We start from the raw sequence: 15075 nt of genomic DNA, 5'->3' as shown, positions 1-15075 counted from the left end.
GAAGGTGGTTTTCATCTGCTTTTTAAAAGATTTTAAAGACCATGTAAAAAGGTGAAAAATATTTTAAAAGAATGCTACAGATTATTATTCTGATGCCAACTAAATTTCTTCAGCGACTTAATTTTATTTCCATCTCCCATTACAGCATGCAGCACACTCCTAAGATTTCATTTAATTTATGCAGTTCATGCAGACAGGGAGCAGTAGACTGAATCAGAAACATTTATTTTACTCTTTGGCTGAAATAACGTTTTTGGAGGATTATTTCCAAGTCACAGCTGAGTCCAAAATATTCATTTTTTTGCCACTGTTTTATAAACACAGTGGTGTGCAAATATTTTGCTTTCAGGGCCAAAATTGTACTTGAGGGCCAGAAAGATTCTGTTTGAGCTTGTTTTTATTACAAATGCAAAACTAATTTTATAGCTTCGCCTGTTCAACAATAAACTAAACATACATTATTGTTATGACACTGTCATAAATCAGTGTAGATCTAAGACATAAAAAGGATCCTGCAATTCTGCATTATTGAAAGAAAGGCAATGTTTTAAATTTTTTTTGGTTTGGCTGGTTTCTATTTTGGTCTGGAAAATGTTTTAGACTGTGCTCATCGTCAGTTACTCTTTCTTCTAAAGCGCTTGCTATATTTGGCCAAGTTTAATTAAGTTTGTGGTCCTGTTTACTATGAAATTGAAAAATGGTTAATAAAAATATATACTTTGTGTTGTACCTAACATGTTTCATATTTTGTCAATAAATATATTTCACTAAAACATAAAAAAAAGTGTCCATCTGCCTGTGCTGGTGTGTCTAATTGGATTTATACCATTCCTACCATTCAGAGGGCTACAAATGGCCCCTGGGCCACACTTTGGACACCCCTGCTTTGCACAATCTAGGATTTCAAACTTAATGCTGTAGTATATTCTCTGAACCAAAAGGCAGCTCTATGACCAACATCAACTGTATAATCAAATAACTAACCAGAAAGTGTCCTGCATGTAAAAATTTAAATTAGCAGCGTTTGGAAAATATTGGCAAAGAATTTAGTAACATCATTTTCAGGTTTTATGTAAATAACAGTGAACTGGAGTACTATCCAAACTACAAATCATTCCAGTTTTTTCCTTTGCAATAACTAATCCTCTGCAGAAGGCAAGTGCACAGAAACTTGAAGATGCTTGCGAGGCCTCAGCTGTATAGTGTCATGTTCAATTAATTAGAATATTATTGAAATTATTGAAAAGTTCATTCATTTCAGTAACTCAAATCACTAAGAGATAAATTACACACAGACTGATTCTTTCTTTGCCCTGCGATGGACTGGCGACGTGTCCAGGGTGTAGCCCGCCTCTCGCCCATAGACTGCTGGAGATAGGCACCAGCTCCCCCGCGACCCACTATGGAATAAGCGGTAGAAAATGACTGACTGACTGATTCTTTCAAGCCTTTATTTCTGTTAATTGTGAAGATTTTCTGCTTACAGCTAATAAAAACACAACATTTAATATTACAATATTACATCAGGCAAATAAAAAAACATTTTAATACAGAAATCTGGGCTTAATGAAAAGTATGTTTAATACCTGCTCAGAGTTTGTCTCAGCTTTATCAATGTTTTTTTTGTCCTATTACTTTCAATCAATAATCAAACCTGAATTCAAAAGTAGCATCACAACCACTATAGTGCCTGTCCAAGGTATCCTTTCGATGGTTTCCTCTCTCCGTTTACATGCTCGCTTAATGTTTCGTTCAAGTACATGTGGAGTGTCACTGCTCCATACTGCCGGTACCACTTCAAGGGAAGCAGGGTCTAAAAATAATCACAGTCTAAACAGCTCCCACTCACTTACCTAACACTGTGAATCACTGAATTATATTAGTACAACTTTTGCTCATGACCTTGTCTAGTGACACGAACGACCACTCATACTGTGGGCTTCTGCGTAGCAACACAGTGCTCTGTTTTGTTCATTTTAAAGTGTGGTTTTGTGAGGGTCAGGGTGTTTGAACACAGTCATTGTGTTTTTGTGTGTCTCTCAGTCAAGCACATTTATATTCCACTGAGCCGTCCAGGTGAGTCATGCATCTCACAGAGATCCTTTCTTAGTAGAAGAGCTTCCCGTCATATATAAATAACATGCACCTTAGTAAGTAAGTTTTTCACACAACTAAGTTTTTTGTATTGAAATTAAAAATATATATCTTATAAGAATGCTTGCATGATTTCTGTTGAAGTCCCAAAAACTGAGAAAGTATGTTTTTATTTCTCCAAGTTAAATTATTTTGCACATTTAGGACTGCATAGTTTTTATTGGAGCTTAGCAGCCATTGCGTTTAGGAGCTGTGGACAAGCTGATTGACAGGAAAAAATATGGATCCACTCTGAGGTTTGCTGTTCAAGAAATGTAAAACTCAAAATTAAGATTGGAGAATTTGTTCCAAGTAGCATGAATTAAGGCTTCACCTACCAATAACATATTGAGCCTGTTGGATTGAGTACATGCCCACATCAGACACACAAGATAATGACCAAGATGCTAAAGGTCACAAAGTTGGAGGCAACTTGATGAGAGATGAGTAAATGCAGATATATTGCAACTGATGCTCTCCTCTCAAGATTGAGCAGTAAGGTCACAACAGCATGACTTTCTTAAAATGTGCTGCCCTAGGAAGAATGTACAAATGTAGGGCCAGCTTAGCATAAACAAAAATCAATACAATAAATGAACCAAAGTTGACTGGCAATGGTTAAAGTGTTGGTCTTAATTGCACAGTTTAGAATCAGCTATCAAACTCAATTAAAACCATGATTGGTTGCTCTAACATAAAGGATGGTAGTCAACATTGCCTAAAATGTTGACTCAAATTAACTAAATTTAATGATAATGTTGATGGGAGCAAAGAGGCTACATGTATTCATCAGTCCTGCGTAGTCCTAGTTTCTACATGCAATCTGCAAACATTATCAAGTCTTCAGGAATATTATCTTTGTAAAATAAACATGTTAAACTGTTTTGTTAGGTATACATAAAGAAATCTCATTCTAATCATATGCACCAGGACATGGAAGCTCAGATTGGAAAACTGTCAACCAGTGATGCAACATTCTGGAAATGTAGTTTTAGGGATTTTCTGTGCAAATCCAACATGTCAGTCGCATTTAAAGAGTATTAGTTCAAGCTAAAATTGCTTTCATTTCAATATAGGTAACATTAACCGTTTGTATTCACTAATGATTCATTCCTACTGTGGGACCTAAAGGATAGACGAGCTCACAAATTATCCGAAAAACCACTTTTTTGGAAAACTGAGTTTAAATTCATTAAGCCACACTTAGCCCTGATTACTGCCAGACCTGATGACAACAGAAATCCCTTAATAGAATCCGTCTGACAACACGAAGAAGGCTGACAGATCTCAGAAATCAACAGAACACGACTGGATCTAAAGACATTTAAGGAACAACAGACCAACAACGTCACTGACATTTATCTTTCTGGAAAGATGTTGCAAATGCATTTCTGAGGCATTGGGACTCCAGTGAACCACAGTAAAATTAAGTATCCACAAATAAAGAAACATGGAACAGTGGTGAACCTTCTCAAGATTGACCAGCCTAGAAAATTACTCCAAGAGTGAATCGATGAATGATCCAGGAGGAGGATAAACAACCATGAACAACAACCAAAGGTATTTAAGTCACCTTTGTCTCAGTGTTCTTGGTTAAAACGGAAAGAGATTTGGGGGATTTTTGAAGGCCAAAAGCACTGCTGACCACAAGAACTAAAGGGCTCGTTTCACATTTGAAAAACATCTTAATGATTCCCAAAACGTTTGGAAATATATCCTGTAAAATGACTATTATCTAGGGCTGCCTTGCTTCTTCAGGACCAGGATGGCTTGCTTTTTATCTTAAACTCATACAAACTTGGGTTATGCAGTAGGGCAATGATCCAAGGCACAGCAATAAATCCACCTTTGAATGACAGAAAAAAACTAAACAAATGTATTGGACTGGCCTAGTCCAAGTCTGGACTTGAATCTGAATGAGATCTATGTTGTGTTGCCGCAGATGGCCGCCCTGGTTCTACGCTCACTCATAGTTTATGTCTTTTTCTAGTATATTCACAGTATTCTAACCTCTATATGCACATATTGCTCTTTTTATCTTTTATTTATATTCCTCTAAAGTTTATATATTTATACTTAATGTCTGTACCCAGTGATCACGTGAAACCAAAGTGAAATTCCTTCTTTGTGCACACAGTCTTTGCCAAAAAAGCTGATTCTAAATGATTCAATATAGTTGAGTTAAAAACAATTCTGCACAGGAGTGGGTCAAGATTTATCCACAGCGCTGTCAATACTGATCAGCAGTTATTCAGCCAAGGCTGGAACAACCACTTATTTGGTTTTAGTTACTTTTTTGTATAGGTCAGGTTGGTTTAGATAACTTTGTCCCTTTTAATAAATAAAATAGTCATTTAAAAACTGCATTTTTAAAGACATACATTTTTCTTTTTTATGTTATAGTCCTGAGGGGGGAAAAGGAACCTTTGTCCAAATAGGAACCAGGGAGTCAGACTTTGAAGTAACCTAGAAATCAGTATTGCCCTGGAAAGGCCTGATAGGTTCATGTTTATATACCTAAAATAGTCACATGTGGGTTCGCCAGGAGCTTCTCTGCGTAGAGTACACAAGAAAACACTCGTGATGTAAAACGTTTGTTCTTGTGTTTTTAAAGCATTACTAAATAAATGTATTTCTTTCTGATTGGGTGCTTTAGTGTCTTATGGAGTGTATGAACAGCTCACTCTCAATTGCTTTTGTTGTATATAATCTATAATCTGCTGTTATTTATTTGTCATATTTAGCACAAGCTCCCTGAAAAGAGTTGGCAGAGTGATAATATAGGATGCAGAAGCAATACCATGTTTGCAGCATGTTGTAAAATAAATAATTCCGCATACAACCTAATTCTTCTAGTGTGTATAGACTGATCCATGCTTTTCGGTCTGCTGTGCAAAGACATGTGGCTCTCTTGGCCATTTGGTTTCTTCTTCATCTGCACAAATTGCAGTGTAATTGACCTGCACTTTGTGATTTTCACAGAGGATGTCAGGGTTGCCTAGCAACGCAGCTGGAACTGTAGTCAAACTGTAATTTGCTTGCTCAGTGTTTATTTTGAGGATTGACTGCCAGGAAGAAAACACTATTGGTTGGAGGTTTGTAAGTCTCTAAAATCTGCTATCTCCTTGTTTTGTAATTAACCCACCGGTTGTGATTTTGAAAATCACAAATTATAACTGATATTTCCTTCATGGTCCTGTTTCTCCACTGCACACTGAGCGCTTCATCTGGTGTTATCTCTCATTGATGTAATGGAACAGTGCAGACAGGTGTTGTGGAGTAGGAACTCTTCCTGTCCTTGGTGTCGGGGGTTAATGCCATTTCTAAGAGAGCATATGTCTGTGCCAAAATATCCTGTTTGCAGCAGCTCTGCGTATGGGCATATATTCTGGGAAGTTTCCTTGATCGCAGTAGGGTTCAGAGGGTCCGTGAGGATTAAAAGCCTGTAGGGGTGTTGGATTTGTTTAGTCTTAATTCTCAAAGGCCAGTCTATAACAAGGACTTGGTTCTCCGAAGGATATTCATAGGCCACCTTGCAGTTATATGTGACAGTTACGAATTCGACAACAGAAGGGCAGAGTGTGGGGCTAAGCAACAAAAACTCATTTTAGATATACTGAGCATACAGTTACAGCAGCTATAAATAGAGAGTTGTCATGTTAAACTGTGATCCACCGAGAAAAGTCCAGGACAGTAATCAACATGCTGAATTTTATTCTCTCATAGAATTTAGTTGAAATTTAGTTGAAATCAAATCTTTTAATCCTTTTCTTGAAGGTCTTGTTGTTTTGAAGACCTCATTTGTCAAATCCCAGTGATAAACGAGTTCACCCCTGAAAGAGCAGCACCTCGAGGCAGGGCGCTCATCGTACAGATGGAGCGAGCAGCTTGAGGGAAACAAGCTGAATAAGTTGGCAGTTTTATAGCAACCTGTCAACTCACTATCCACCTGGCTTAACTCTGTGCTGCTGCTGCCAGTCTCTGACAAACCTTCAGGAGAAATCGATAAATAATCAAGAGTATGGCAAAAGTAAACAGCTTTAATTTCAACTAGTTCAGGGCAACACCTTAGAGTGATTTGAGATGATTTAACTCAGTTAAAAATAATTTCTATAATGCAAAAGTAATGGCAGGAACATCCTTAGCCAGCTCCCAGGCAGTAGAGGTATTTAACTGCTCAAACAGATGCATTTAAATGCATTTGAACATCATGGAGAGGTTAATTTGCTTCAGTAAATCTGTGCAGGAACTTAGACTGTATATCGATTTGTGATAAACTGCAATATTTTTTAGGTATTATTACATTTATGTCAAACTCCAGTCCTGAAATGCCAGTGTCCTGCAACTTTTAGATTTATTCCTGGTTCTACACACTTGAATCAAATGGCTAAGTTACCTCCTGAGCATGTAGTCACGTTAGTCAGAGGCCTGCTAATGAACTAGTTATTTGATTCAGATGTGATGAAGCAGAGGGACATCTAAAAGTTGCAGGACACTGGCCCCAAAAACTGGAGTTTTATATCTGTGATCTACATGATTCTGGCTTAAAGCTAATATAACCCCAAAATTCTGTTTCTCAAAAACATAGAATATTAAATGATTTTAGTACAGAAATGGCCTACACAGTCTGTGTCAGTCAGACTGACTTGACAGTTGTCCAAATGACAGTCTTTGTTACCCTCCACAGGGAGCGTGAGCCACAAAAGGTTGTTGCTAAAGAGATCCAAAGTCCTCTTTTTAGTTCAAATTAAATTTTTCATTTCATTCCAGAGGTTGAAAATGATGAAAGGTTTGGAGGAAGAATGGAGAGACCCAGACTTCAAGTTGCTTGAGCCCAGTTTGAAGTCTCCACAGTCAGTCAGGAGTTAAGAGTCCTGTTATCTGCCGATAATTTGCAGAACGAATACCAAGGATGAAAAAAAAAAATGATCCTAATGTCATCTATCATGTCACAGTAAAATTGAAAACAACTGGCCAAAAATAGAACAACAGTTATCTTACAAAAACTAGATGTTTTTTATTAATAATAAAACAAGATGGAAACTGGTCAGTTGAAACATTTTCTTATTCAGTTTCATGAAGCAGCTCCCAAGTTGCCTAAAAGTCAGCTGAACAGCCCTGGCTGACCCAGTCTGGGACAACCAGGTCAAATCCAGCGGTAGACTGGTTTTGAAGCTTTTGTCCACCAAAGAAGCCAGACCCGAAAGGGTCAAAATAAAGAAAGTTAATTTTTCTCTCTAATTTTTCAATCTTAGAAACTCCTAACTCCTATCTGAATTTATTAGAAAATCATCAATAACCCTTATCTTGAGAATTTGGAGTTATACAGAGTCTTGATAACTTTTAGTTATATGTTTTAATCGTTATGTCATATACTCAGAAAGTTTGTCTTTTGATTAGATCTTTCTCAGTATATAGCTTGTAGCTGAGAATTGGTTGTCTTGTAGATTAATTTATTTCTTTAGTTTTAGTCTATAAGAGTGACTAGACACTGTTTACAAGTAGATATTTTTCTAGCCTCAATCTTCATAAAATTGTAAGTCTTCCAGGTTTGTTTTAGAAATATTCATCCTTAAATTTAGGAAATATCTTCTTAAGCGCAGCTGTTAGCTTAATGAGAAATTGTAACTCATGCTGCAATTGAAATCTGTGGTATTTATAAGTTATGAGACTAGTTGCGTTATAGACCCTGAAGTTGTTTAAAGTATTGGCATTGCTACTCATGGAAGCCAGAAATCAACGATAGTAACCCCATACCACAATGCCCTTAACATCAAATGATTTTAATTTTATGAACTGAAAAAAAAAAGGCAAAATAACCATACATTTATTTTAAATGTACCTTCTCTTGGGCCAGTTTAAGGTCTAAAAACAGTCACATTTCCCTCATTACTTTAAAAAAAAAAAAAAAAAAAAAAAAGAAAACAGCAGTGTCAGACTCACACTTCCTCCATAAAGTCCGTTGTTGCTTACTTATTTCAGAATCAGAATCAGAATCAGAATCAGAAAAGCTTTATTGCCAAGTACGTTTTTGGACATACAAGGAATTTGTTTTGGCGTAGTCGGTGCAATACAGTACAAATTAAACAGTATAAACATATCTACAATATAATATAAATATATGTGCACAGTTTTAAGTGAGTGAGAGTAAATATAGAGCACTATAAGATGCAAGAGCAATACAACAGTGCAGGTGATCATTGTGCAAGTAAAGCAGTGCAAGTAAAGCAGGAGTCCAAGCTGAGCGTTAATGTAACGCATAGAGTTACAAGTTACAAGTGTCCTGTCAGCAAAAAAAGGGGGGGTGTGGGGGAAAGGGACAGTGTCAGGGTGGTTTCCGGGCTTATAAAGCAAAAAACAAAACAAAACAATGCGCACCAACACGCATTTGTGTGTGTTTTCTGCACCATAAGGGACAGAGTGATCAGCTCTGTGGGATGTTGTCTTGTCTCACCCTGTGCTGATGAGTGATGGTATTTAAAGAGCTGCAGGGTCCAGATAACTTGACCGTTAAAAGAACAAACAGATACTGTGTTCATAGATAAACCTCCTCAAACTCAGCTCCCTTCACCTCTCATAAAGACTCCAAAAGAGCTGATATCTTATGCATGGTTACTTTTAAATATATACGAATAAGTTTTTGTCAGGGAATGATGATACAAAATACAATGTACTCGTACTCATACTCGTCGTCTTCCGCTTATCCGGGACCGGGTCACGGGGGCAGCAGACTCAGTAGAGACGCACAGAAGTCCCTCTCTCCAGAAACCTCCTCCAGTTCCTCCAGGGGGAGCCCAAGGCGTTCCCAGGCCAACCGAGAGACATAGTCCCTCCAGCGTGTCCTGGGCCGTCCCCTGGGCCTCCTCCCGGTGGGACGTGCCTGGAACACCTCCCGAGGAAGGCGTCCAGGAGGCATCCGGTATAGATGCCCAAGCCACCTCAACTGGCTCCTCTCGATGTGGAGGAGCAGCGGCTCTACTCCGAGCCCCTCCCGGATGGCCGAGCTCCTCACCCTATCTCTAAGGGAGTGCCCGGCCACCCTATGGAGGTAGCTCATTTCAGCCGCTTGTATCCGTGATCTCGTTCTTTCGGTCATGACCCAAAGTTCATGGCCATAGGTGAGGGTAGGAACGTAGACCAACCAGTAAATTGAGAGCTTTACTTTTCGGCTCAGCTCTCTTCACCACAACGGACCGGCACAGCGCCCCCATTACTGTGGCAGCCGCACCGATCCGTCTGTCGATCTCCCGCTCCATTCTTCCCTCACTCGTGAACAAGACCCCGAGATACTTAAACTCCTCCACTTGAGGCAGGAACTCCCCTCCAACCTGAAGAGGACAAGCCACCCTTTTCCGGTCGAGTACCATGGCCTCGGACTTGGAGGAGCTGATCCTCATCCCGGCCGCTTCACACTTGGCTGCGAACCGCCACAGCGCATGCTGTAGGTCTTGGCTAGAAGGGGCCAGCAGGACCACGTCTTCCGCAAAAAGAAGAGACGAAATCCAATGGTCCCCAAACCAGACCCCCTGCGGCCCATGGCTGCGTCTAGAAATCCTGTCCATAAAGGTTATGAACCGGACCGGTGACAAAGGGCAGTCCTGCCGGACTCCAACATGCACCGGGAACAGGTCCGACTTAGTGCCGGCAATGCGGACCAAACTCCTGCTCCGCTCGTACAGGGACCGGATGGCCCCTAATAAAGGGCCCCCGATTCCATACTCCTGGAGCACCCCCCACAGGGCATCACGAGGGACACAGTCGAATGCCTTCTCCAGGTCCACAAAACACATGTGAACCGGTCGGGACGGGACGAAAACCACACTGCTCCTCCTGAAGCCGAGGTTCGACTATCGGTCGGACTCTCCTCTCCAATACCCTGACGCAGGCCTTACCAGGGAGGCTGAGGAGTGTGATCCCCCTGTAGTTGGAACACACCCTCCGGTCCCCCTTCTTATGAAGGGGAACCACCACCCCAGTCTGCCAGTCCAGAGGCACTGTCCCCGACCGCCACGCAATGTTGAAGAGGCGTGTCATCCATGACAGCCCTACAACATCCAGAGACTTGAGGTACTCTCATCCACCCCCGAAGCCTTGCCACCGCGGAGCTTTTTAACCACCTCGGTGACTTCAGCCTGGGTGATGAAAGAGTCCAACCCCGAGTCCCCAGCCTCTGTTTCCACCACGGAATGCGTGATGGCAGGATTGAGGAGATCCTTGAAGTACTCCTTCCACCGCCCAATAATGTCCTCAGTCGAGGTCAGCAGTCTCCCACCCCCACTATAAACAGTGTTGGCGAAACACTGCTTCCCCCTCCTGAGGCGCCGGACGGTTTGCCAGAATCACTTCGAGGCCAACCGGTAGTCCTTCTCCATGGCCTCACCAAACTCCTCCCAGGCCCGAGTTTTTGCCTCTGCCACAGCCCGGGCTGCAGCACGCTTGGCCTCACGGTACCCGTCAGCCGCCTCAGGAGTCCCACAAGCCAACCACAGCCGATAGGACTCCTTCTTCAGCTTGACAGCATCCCTTACTGCCGGTGTCCACCACCGGGTTCTGGGATTGCCGCCGCGACAGGCACCGCAGACCTTACAGCCGCAGCTACGGGCAGCAGCATCGACAATAGATGCAGAGAACATGGTCCACTCGGACTCTATGTCTCCAACATTCCCCGGGATCTGGTCGAAGCTCTCCCGGAGGTGGGAGTTGAATGCATCCCTGGCCGAGGGTTCCGCCAGGCGTTCCCAGCAGACCCTCACTAGGCGCTTGGGCCTGCCAAGTCTGTCCAGCTTTCTCCTCCTCCAGCGGATCCAACTCACCACCAGGTGGTGATCAGTGGACAGCTCAGCCCCTCTCTTCACCCGAGTGTCCAAAACATGCGGCCGAAGGTCTGATGATATGACAACAAAGTCGATCATCGATCTCCTGCCTAGGGCGTCCTGGTGCCAAGTGCACTGATGGACACCCTTATGTTTGAACATGGTGTTCGTTATGGACAATCCGTGACTAGCACAGAAGTCCAATAACAAAACACCACTCGGATTCAGATCGAGCAGGCCATTCCTCCCGAATGGGATTCATGCCTCTCCAGGTGTCACTGTTGTTCCCCACGTGGGCGTTGAAGTCCCCCAGCAGAATAATGGAGTTCCCGGGAGGGGCACTATCCAGCACCCCCGACAGGGACGCCAAGAAGGCCGGGTACTCTGCACTACCACTCGGCCCGTAGGCTGAAATGATAGTCAGAGACCTCTCCCCAACCCGAAGGCACAGGGATACGGCCCTCTCATCCACTGGGGTAAACCCCAACACGATACGGCTGAGCTGGGGGTCAACAAGCAAACCCACACCAGCCCGCCGCCTCTCCCCGTGGGCCACTCCAGAGTAGAAGAGAGTCCAACCCCTCTCAAGGAGATGGGTTCCAGAGCCCACGCTGTGCGTGGAGGCGAGTCCGACTATTTCTAGTCGATATCTCTTGACCTCCCGCACAAGCTCAGGCTCCTTCCCCCCCAGCAAGGTGACATTCCACGTCCCTAGAGCCAGCCTAAGCATCCGGGGATCGGGCCGCTGAGGTCTCCACCTTCATCCGCCACCCAATCCTCTTTGCACCGGTCCCTCACGGTTCCCCCTGCAGGTGGTGGGCCCACTGGGGGATGGCCTCGCGTCTCTCGTTCGGGCTTGGCCCGGCCAGGTCCCGCGAGGAGCAACCCGGCCACCAGGCGCTCTCCGACGAGTCCCGACCCCAGGCCTGGCTCCAGGGTGGGACCCCGGCTCCGCCGTACCGGGCGACGTCACGTGCCTCAATATTTTGTTCTTCATGAGGGGTTCTTGAACCACTCTTTGTCTGACCCATCACCTAGAGCCTGTTTGCCATGGGAGATCCTACCAGGGGCATTTATGCCCCAGACAACAGAGCCTCTAGGATCATTTGAGCACTCAAACCCCTCCACCACGATAAGGTGGAAGTTCAAGGAGGGGAAAATACAATGTTTTCTGCTTAAAAAATTTCAAGGTGGTCTGCCTTTTTTTTATTATTCTACCTTCTTACTTGTCATTTTGTTCGAGATAGATCTGACCCACATACAGAAGAACACTCAGAAGCACAACTGAATTAGTGAAAGGTGATACTGGAACATAAACGGTAGAATTGCCAACTGCATGGAAAGAGGGGAAGGAGAACTGGTGAAAACAAGAACTATAATGTTGCGGAATTAATGAAAAGTAACTATGATAAACAGTTGAACGGCTAACTAAGAGAGTGTAGTCAGGTCGCCAGGGGTAGAGGGAGTCGGGACCCAGGTGTGCGAGGCGGAGAAATACAGACGGTTCTACTTGAGCTGTAGAGTGAGTTCAGGAGTTAATTCAATGTTCAGGTACTTGCGTTAGAGGGTGGACAGGGTACGCTTCTGCCTTGGTTCAGGAGACGGAGGATAACAGGAAGCTGCCACCTTAGTACTTGGAAACCAAATCCAAACAAGATCCACCAAACATAGGTAATCCTGATCGTCCAGAAACGCCTGGAACCGAAGCCAAAGTTCAACGAAGAATGATCAGTAGGTTCTGGTTTCTGCCTGGAAGGAACATAAACGATATCAGCTTAGAGGCAAAGAACGAAGCATAGCTTAGAGGTGGCTGAGTTTGTTACCACGTAAGGCAAACACTCTGGCATTGAAGTGCTGGCAGCCTCCTGCTAAAATACTCCTCCAATGCAATCAGCAAATCAGTTGCACCTGTCACCCAGCACACCTGAGAAACTCCAGCACCATCCGGAAACTGAAAACAAAAGTGCAGACAAAACACAAACACATACACACAGAACCCAAAACCCCGACATTACTAATGTATCACTGGCAGCAAAATAGTCCCACAACATGATGCTACCACTGACATGCTGGACATTTGGCACAGTGTTCTTAGGTTTAAAAGCCACACCTTAACTCCCACCTTCTTACTTTTGGTGACTGGGGCCAAATGGTTTAATTTTTGGCTCATCTGAACGTAAAACTTTTCTCCAGAAGACATTGACGTTTTCCTGCTTTAAACTGGATAAAGCTGGTATAAATGTACTCCTCTTTCTCTGTTACAGTGATGATTTAGTGTAGCATTTAGAGAAAAAGTATAATTTTCTTTTTTATTTGTATTTGTGAAGAATCTGTTTTAAACCTCCACTTTTACTATTCAAAATGTATATTCAGATGTATAATTTCACAGAAATTTCCCAATGGCACAGCTTTATCTGCTGAAACTTACATGCAGCGCTAAGTTAAAATGGACGTTTTCACTGTGCAGTGTCAGCTGCAGGTGCCTTGTTCTGCTGGACGTCACCCGTTGCTTCATTCTGCCCACACCAGAGGACTGGTCTGTTGCCAAGCAGGCAGACTTTAGCACCAACAGCTACCAGCAGCTGCTGGCCTGCAGGCAACCTGTTAAAAGTTGCTTTTTATTAGTGCCGCCAGTGCCAGCCCCAGCTGACTGTATGAAGAAGAATGAATGGAGCAACTCCAGTTATTTATGTGCTGCAGGGTTAACACACTTGCTGTCGGTGTTAGAGCACGTTGTTAAATATCAGCAAACACAAGCATCTGAATACTGCTTGATTTAAAACAAATCAGTAGTCTTTCTGATATATAACTGTCCAGATTATCTACAGCCTGTTTGTATAGCAGGTGAAATGTGAGACATTAAAAATCAGCAGAATCAGAATTAGCTTTATTGCTTTATTTATTAGGTTTGTGCACACAAACAAGGAATTTGACTCCAGTACACTTTGCCCTCATTGAAGATATTTTTTTTTATATAATGGAAATAAAAATTATCTTTTTAAATGTACATATACACAAGTGACTTTACAAGAGAATATGACATGGGATCAGTCCAAGTATGCATGGTGTTGTTCTGGATAGGCATGTTAGAATAAAATACCATTAGATTTTTATTTTACAAATGTATTCATTTAATATGGGATCCATAATTCCTATCATATGCAAGTTTGCTGGTAAATAATTTACCTGTAAATACTTACTTTAAAAGTCAATCTAAAACATTTGTTATAAACCTGTTTTTATGAATCATGGCAGTATAATTCTCTTTAATTTTACAGACAGAGGCTGTGTCTTTGATGAACACTTAGCAGTCACAGTTAACTTTTTACAGTATTTACTGATCCTCTAATAATGTTAGTTTTTGGGGTATCAAAATGTCATTAGTTTATTGTTATCATAATAAATCACAATTCTTGCTGTTGCTATTTCCTGATTTATGAAGATAATGACACATCTGACTTGATGGAATAGTATGTTTAATTGTCTCACCCATTTTGAGGAATGGGTAGGAGTAACAGAACTTTGTGTCATGTCGTATTAACATTTCAGGGAAACAGGAAGTCGTGCATTAATAATCAAATGTTCCTAGACCCTGCTCAACTTAAACAAGCAAAGTAGAAATAAAAAAAAATGTCAGTTATATATATATATATTCTGAGTGAGAATACATTGCTTAAGAAATAGATTATTTTGAGGCATTTTGCACATCTATACCAGGGCTGTCTCACTTTGATAGGCATTGTTGTGATAATTAAACCTTTGTGTGTCTTCGTCCCGTGCAAAAACACGGTTATCATCTCCAGCAGCAGTCGCGCATGTTCCCATCTATCAGACTGCAAGGTTTTGATTCAAATAATTATGATGATGTGCTGCAGCTTTGAAGTCTGCGTGGCTGGTCGGAGGCTGATGAATTCCAACAAACACATTTACATTCAGCTTTCATCTCGAAACGAAGCTGAATTTCCTGAGTAGCTAGTATTTTACCATTGGTGGCTTCTGGCTGGACGCAGGGAGGTATTGGGGGAGGAGAGAGAAGCCAGAGGATAAAATGTGCAACATGAGTACTTAATTGATTCCATTATCATATGAACAGAAGCAAAACAAAGAATTCAATCAGACTTTGGGTGAC

The 15075-nt window shown here is 42.2% G+C and overlaps 1 protein-coding gene across 3 annotated transcripts in view; it reads left to right on the top strand.

Moving 5' to 3' along the window:
- The window catches only part of LOC124875609 (zinc finger protein 385C-like), a 115455-nt gene that overhangs the window by 36790 nt on the left and 63590 nt on the right, over positions 1-15075 (top strand). Inside the window, exon 1 of one of the 3 annotated variants that reach the window (XM_047377868.1) lies at positions 5136-5228. The exons of the other annotated variants lie outside the window; for them this stretch is intronic. The gene's annotated coding sequence lies outside the window, so the exon portion shown is untranslated. Of the gene's footprint in view, positions 1-5135; positions 5229-15075 lie in introns of those variants that run through there. 3 annotated transcript variants of the gene reach the window in all.

This window comes from Girardinichthys multiradiatus, chromosome 10, assembly GCF_021462225.1.
Source record: "Girardinichthys multiradiatus isolate DD_20200921_A chromosome 10, DD_fGirMul_XY1, whole genome shotgun sequence".
NCBI lineage: Eukaryota > Metazoa > Chordata > Actinopteri > Cyprinodontiformes > Goodeidae > Girardinichthys > Girardinichthys multiradiatus.
Note: the sequence above shows the minus strand (reverse complement) of the source record. Positions and strands in the feature narration are given on the sequence as shown.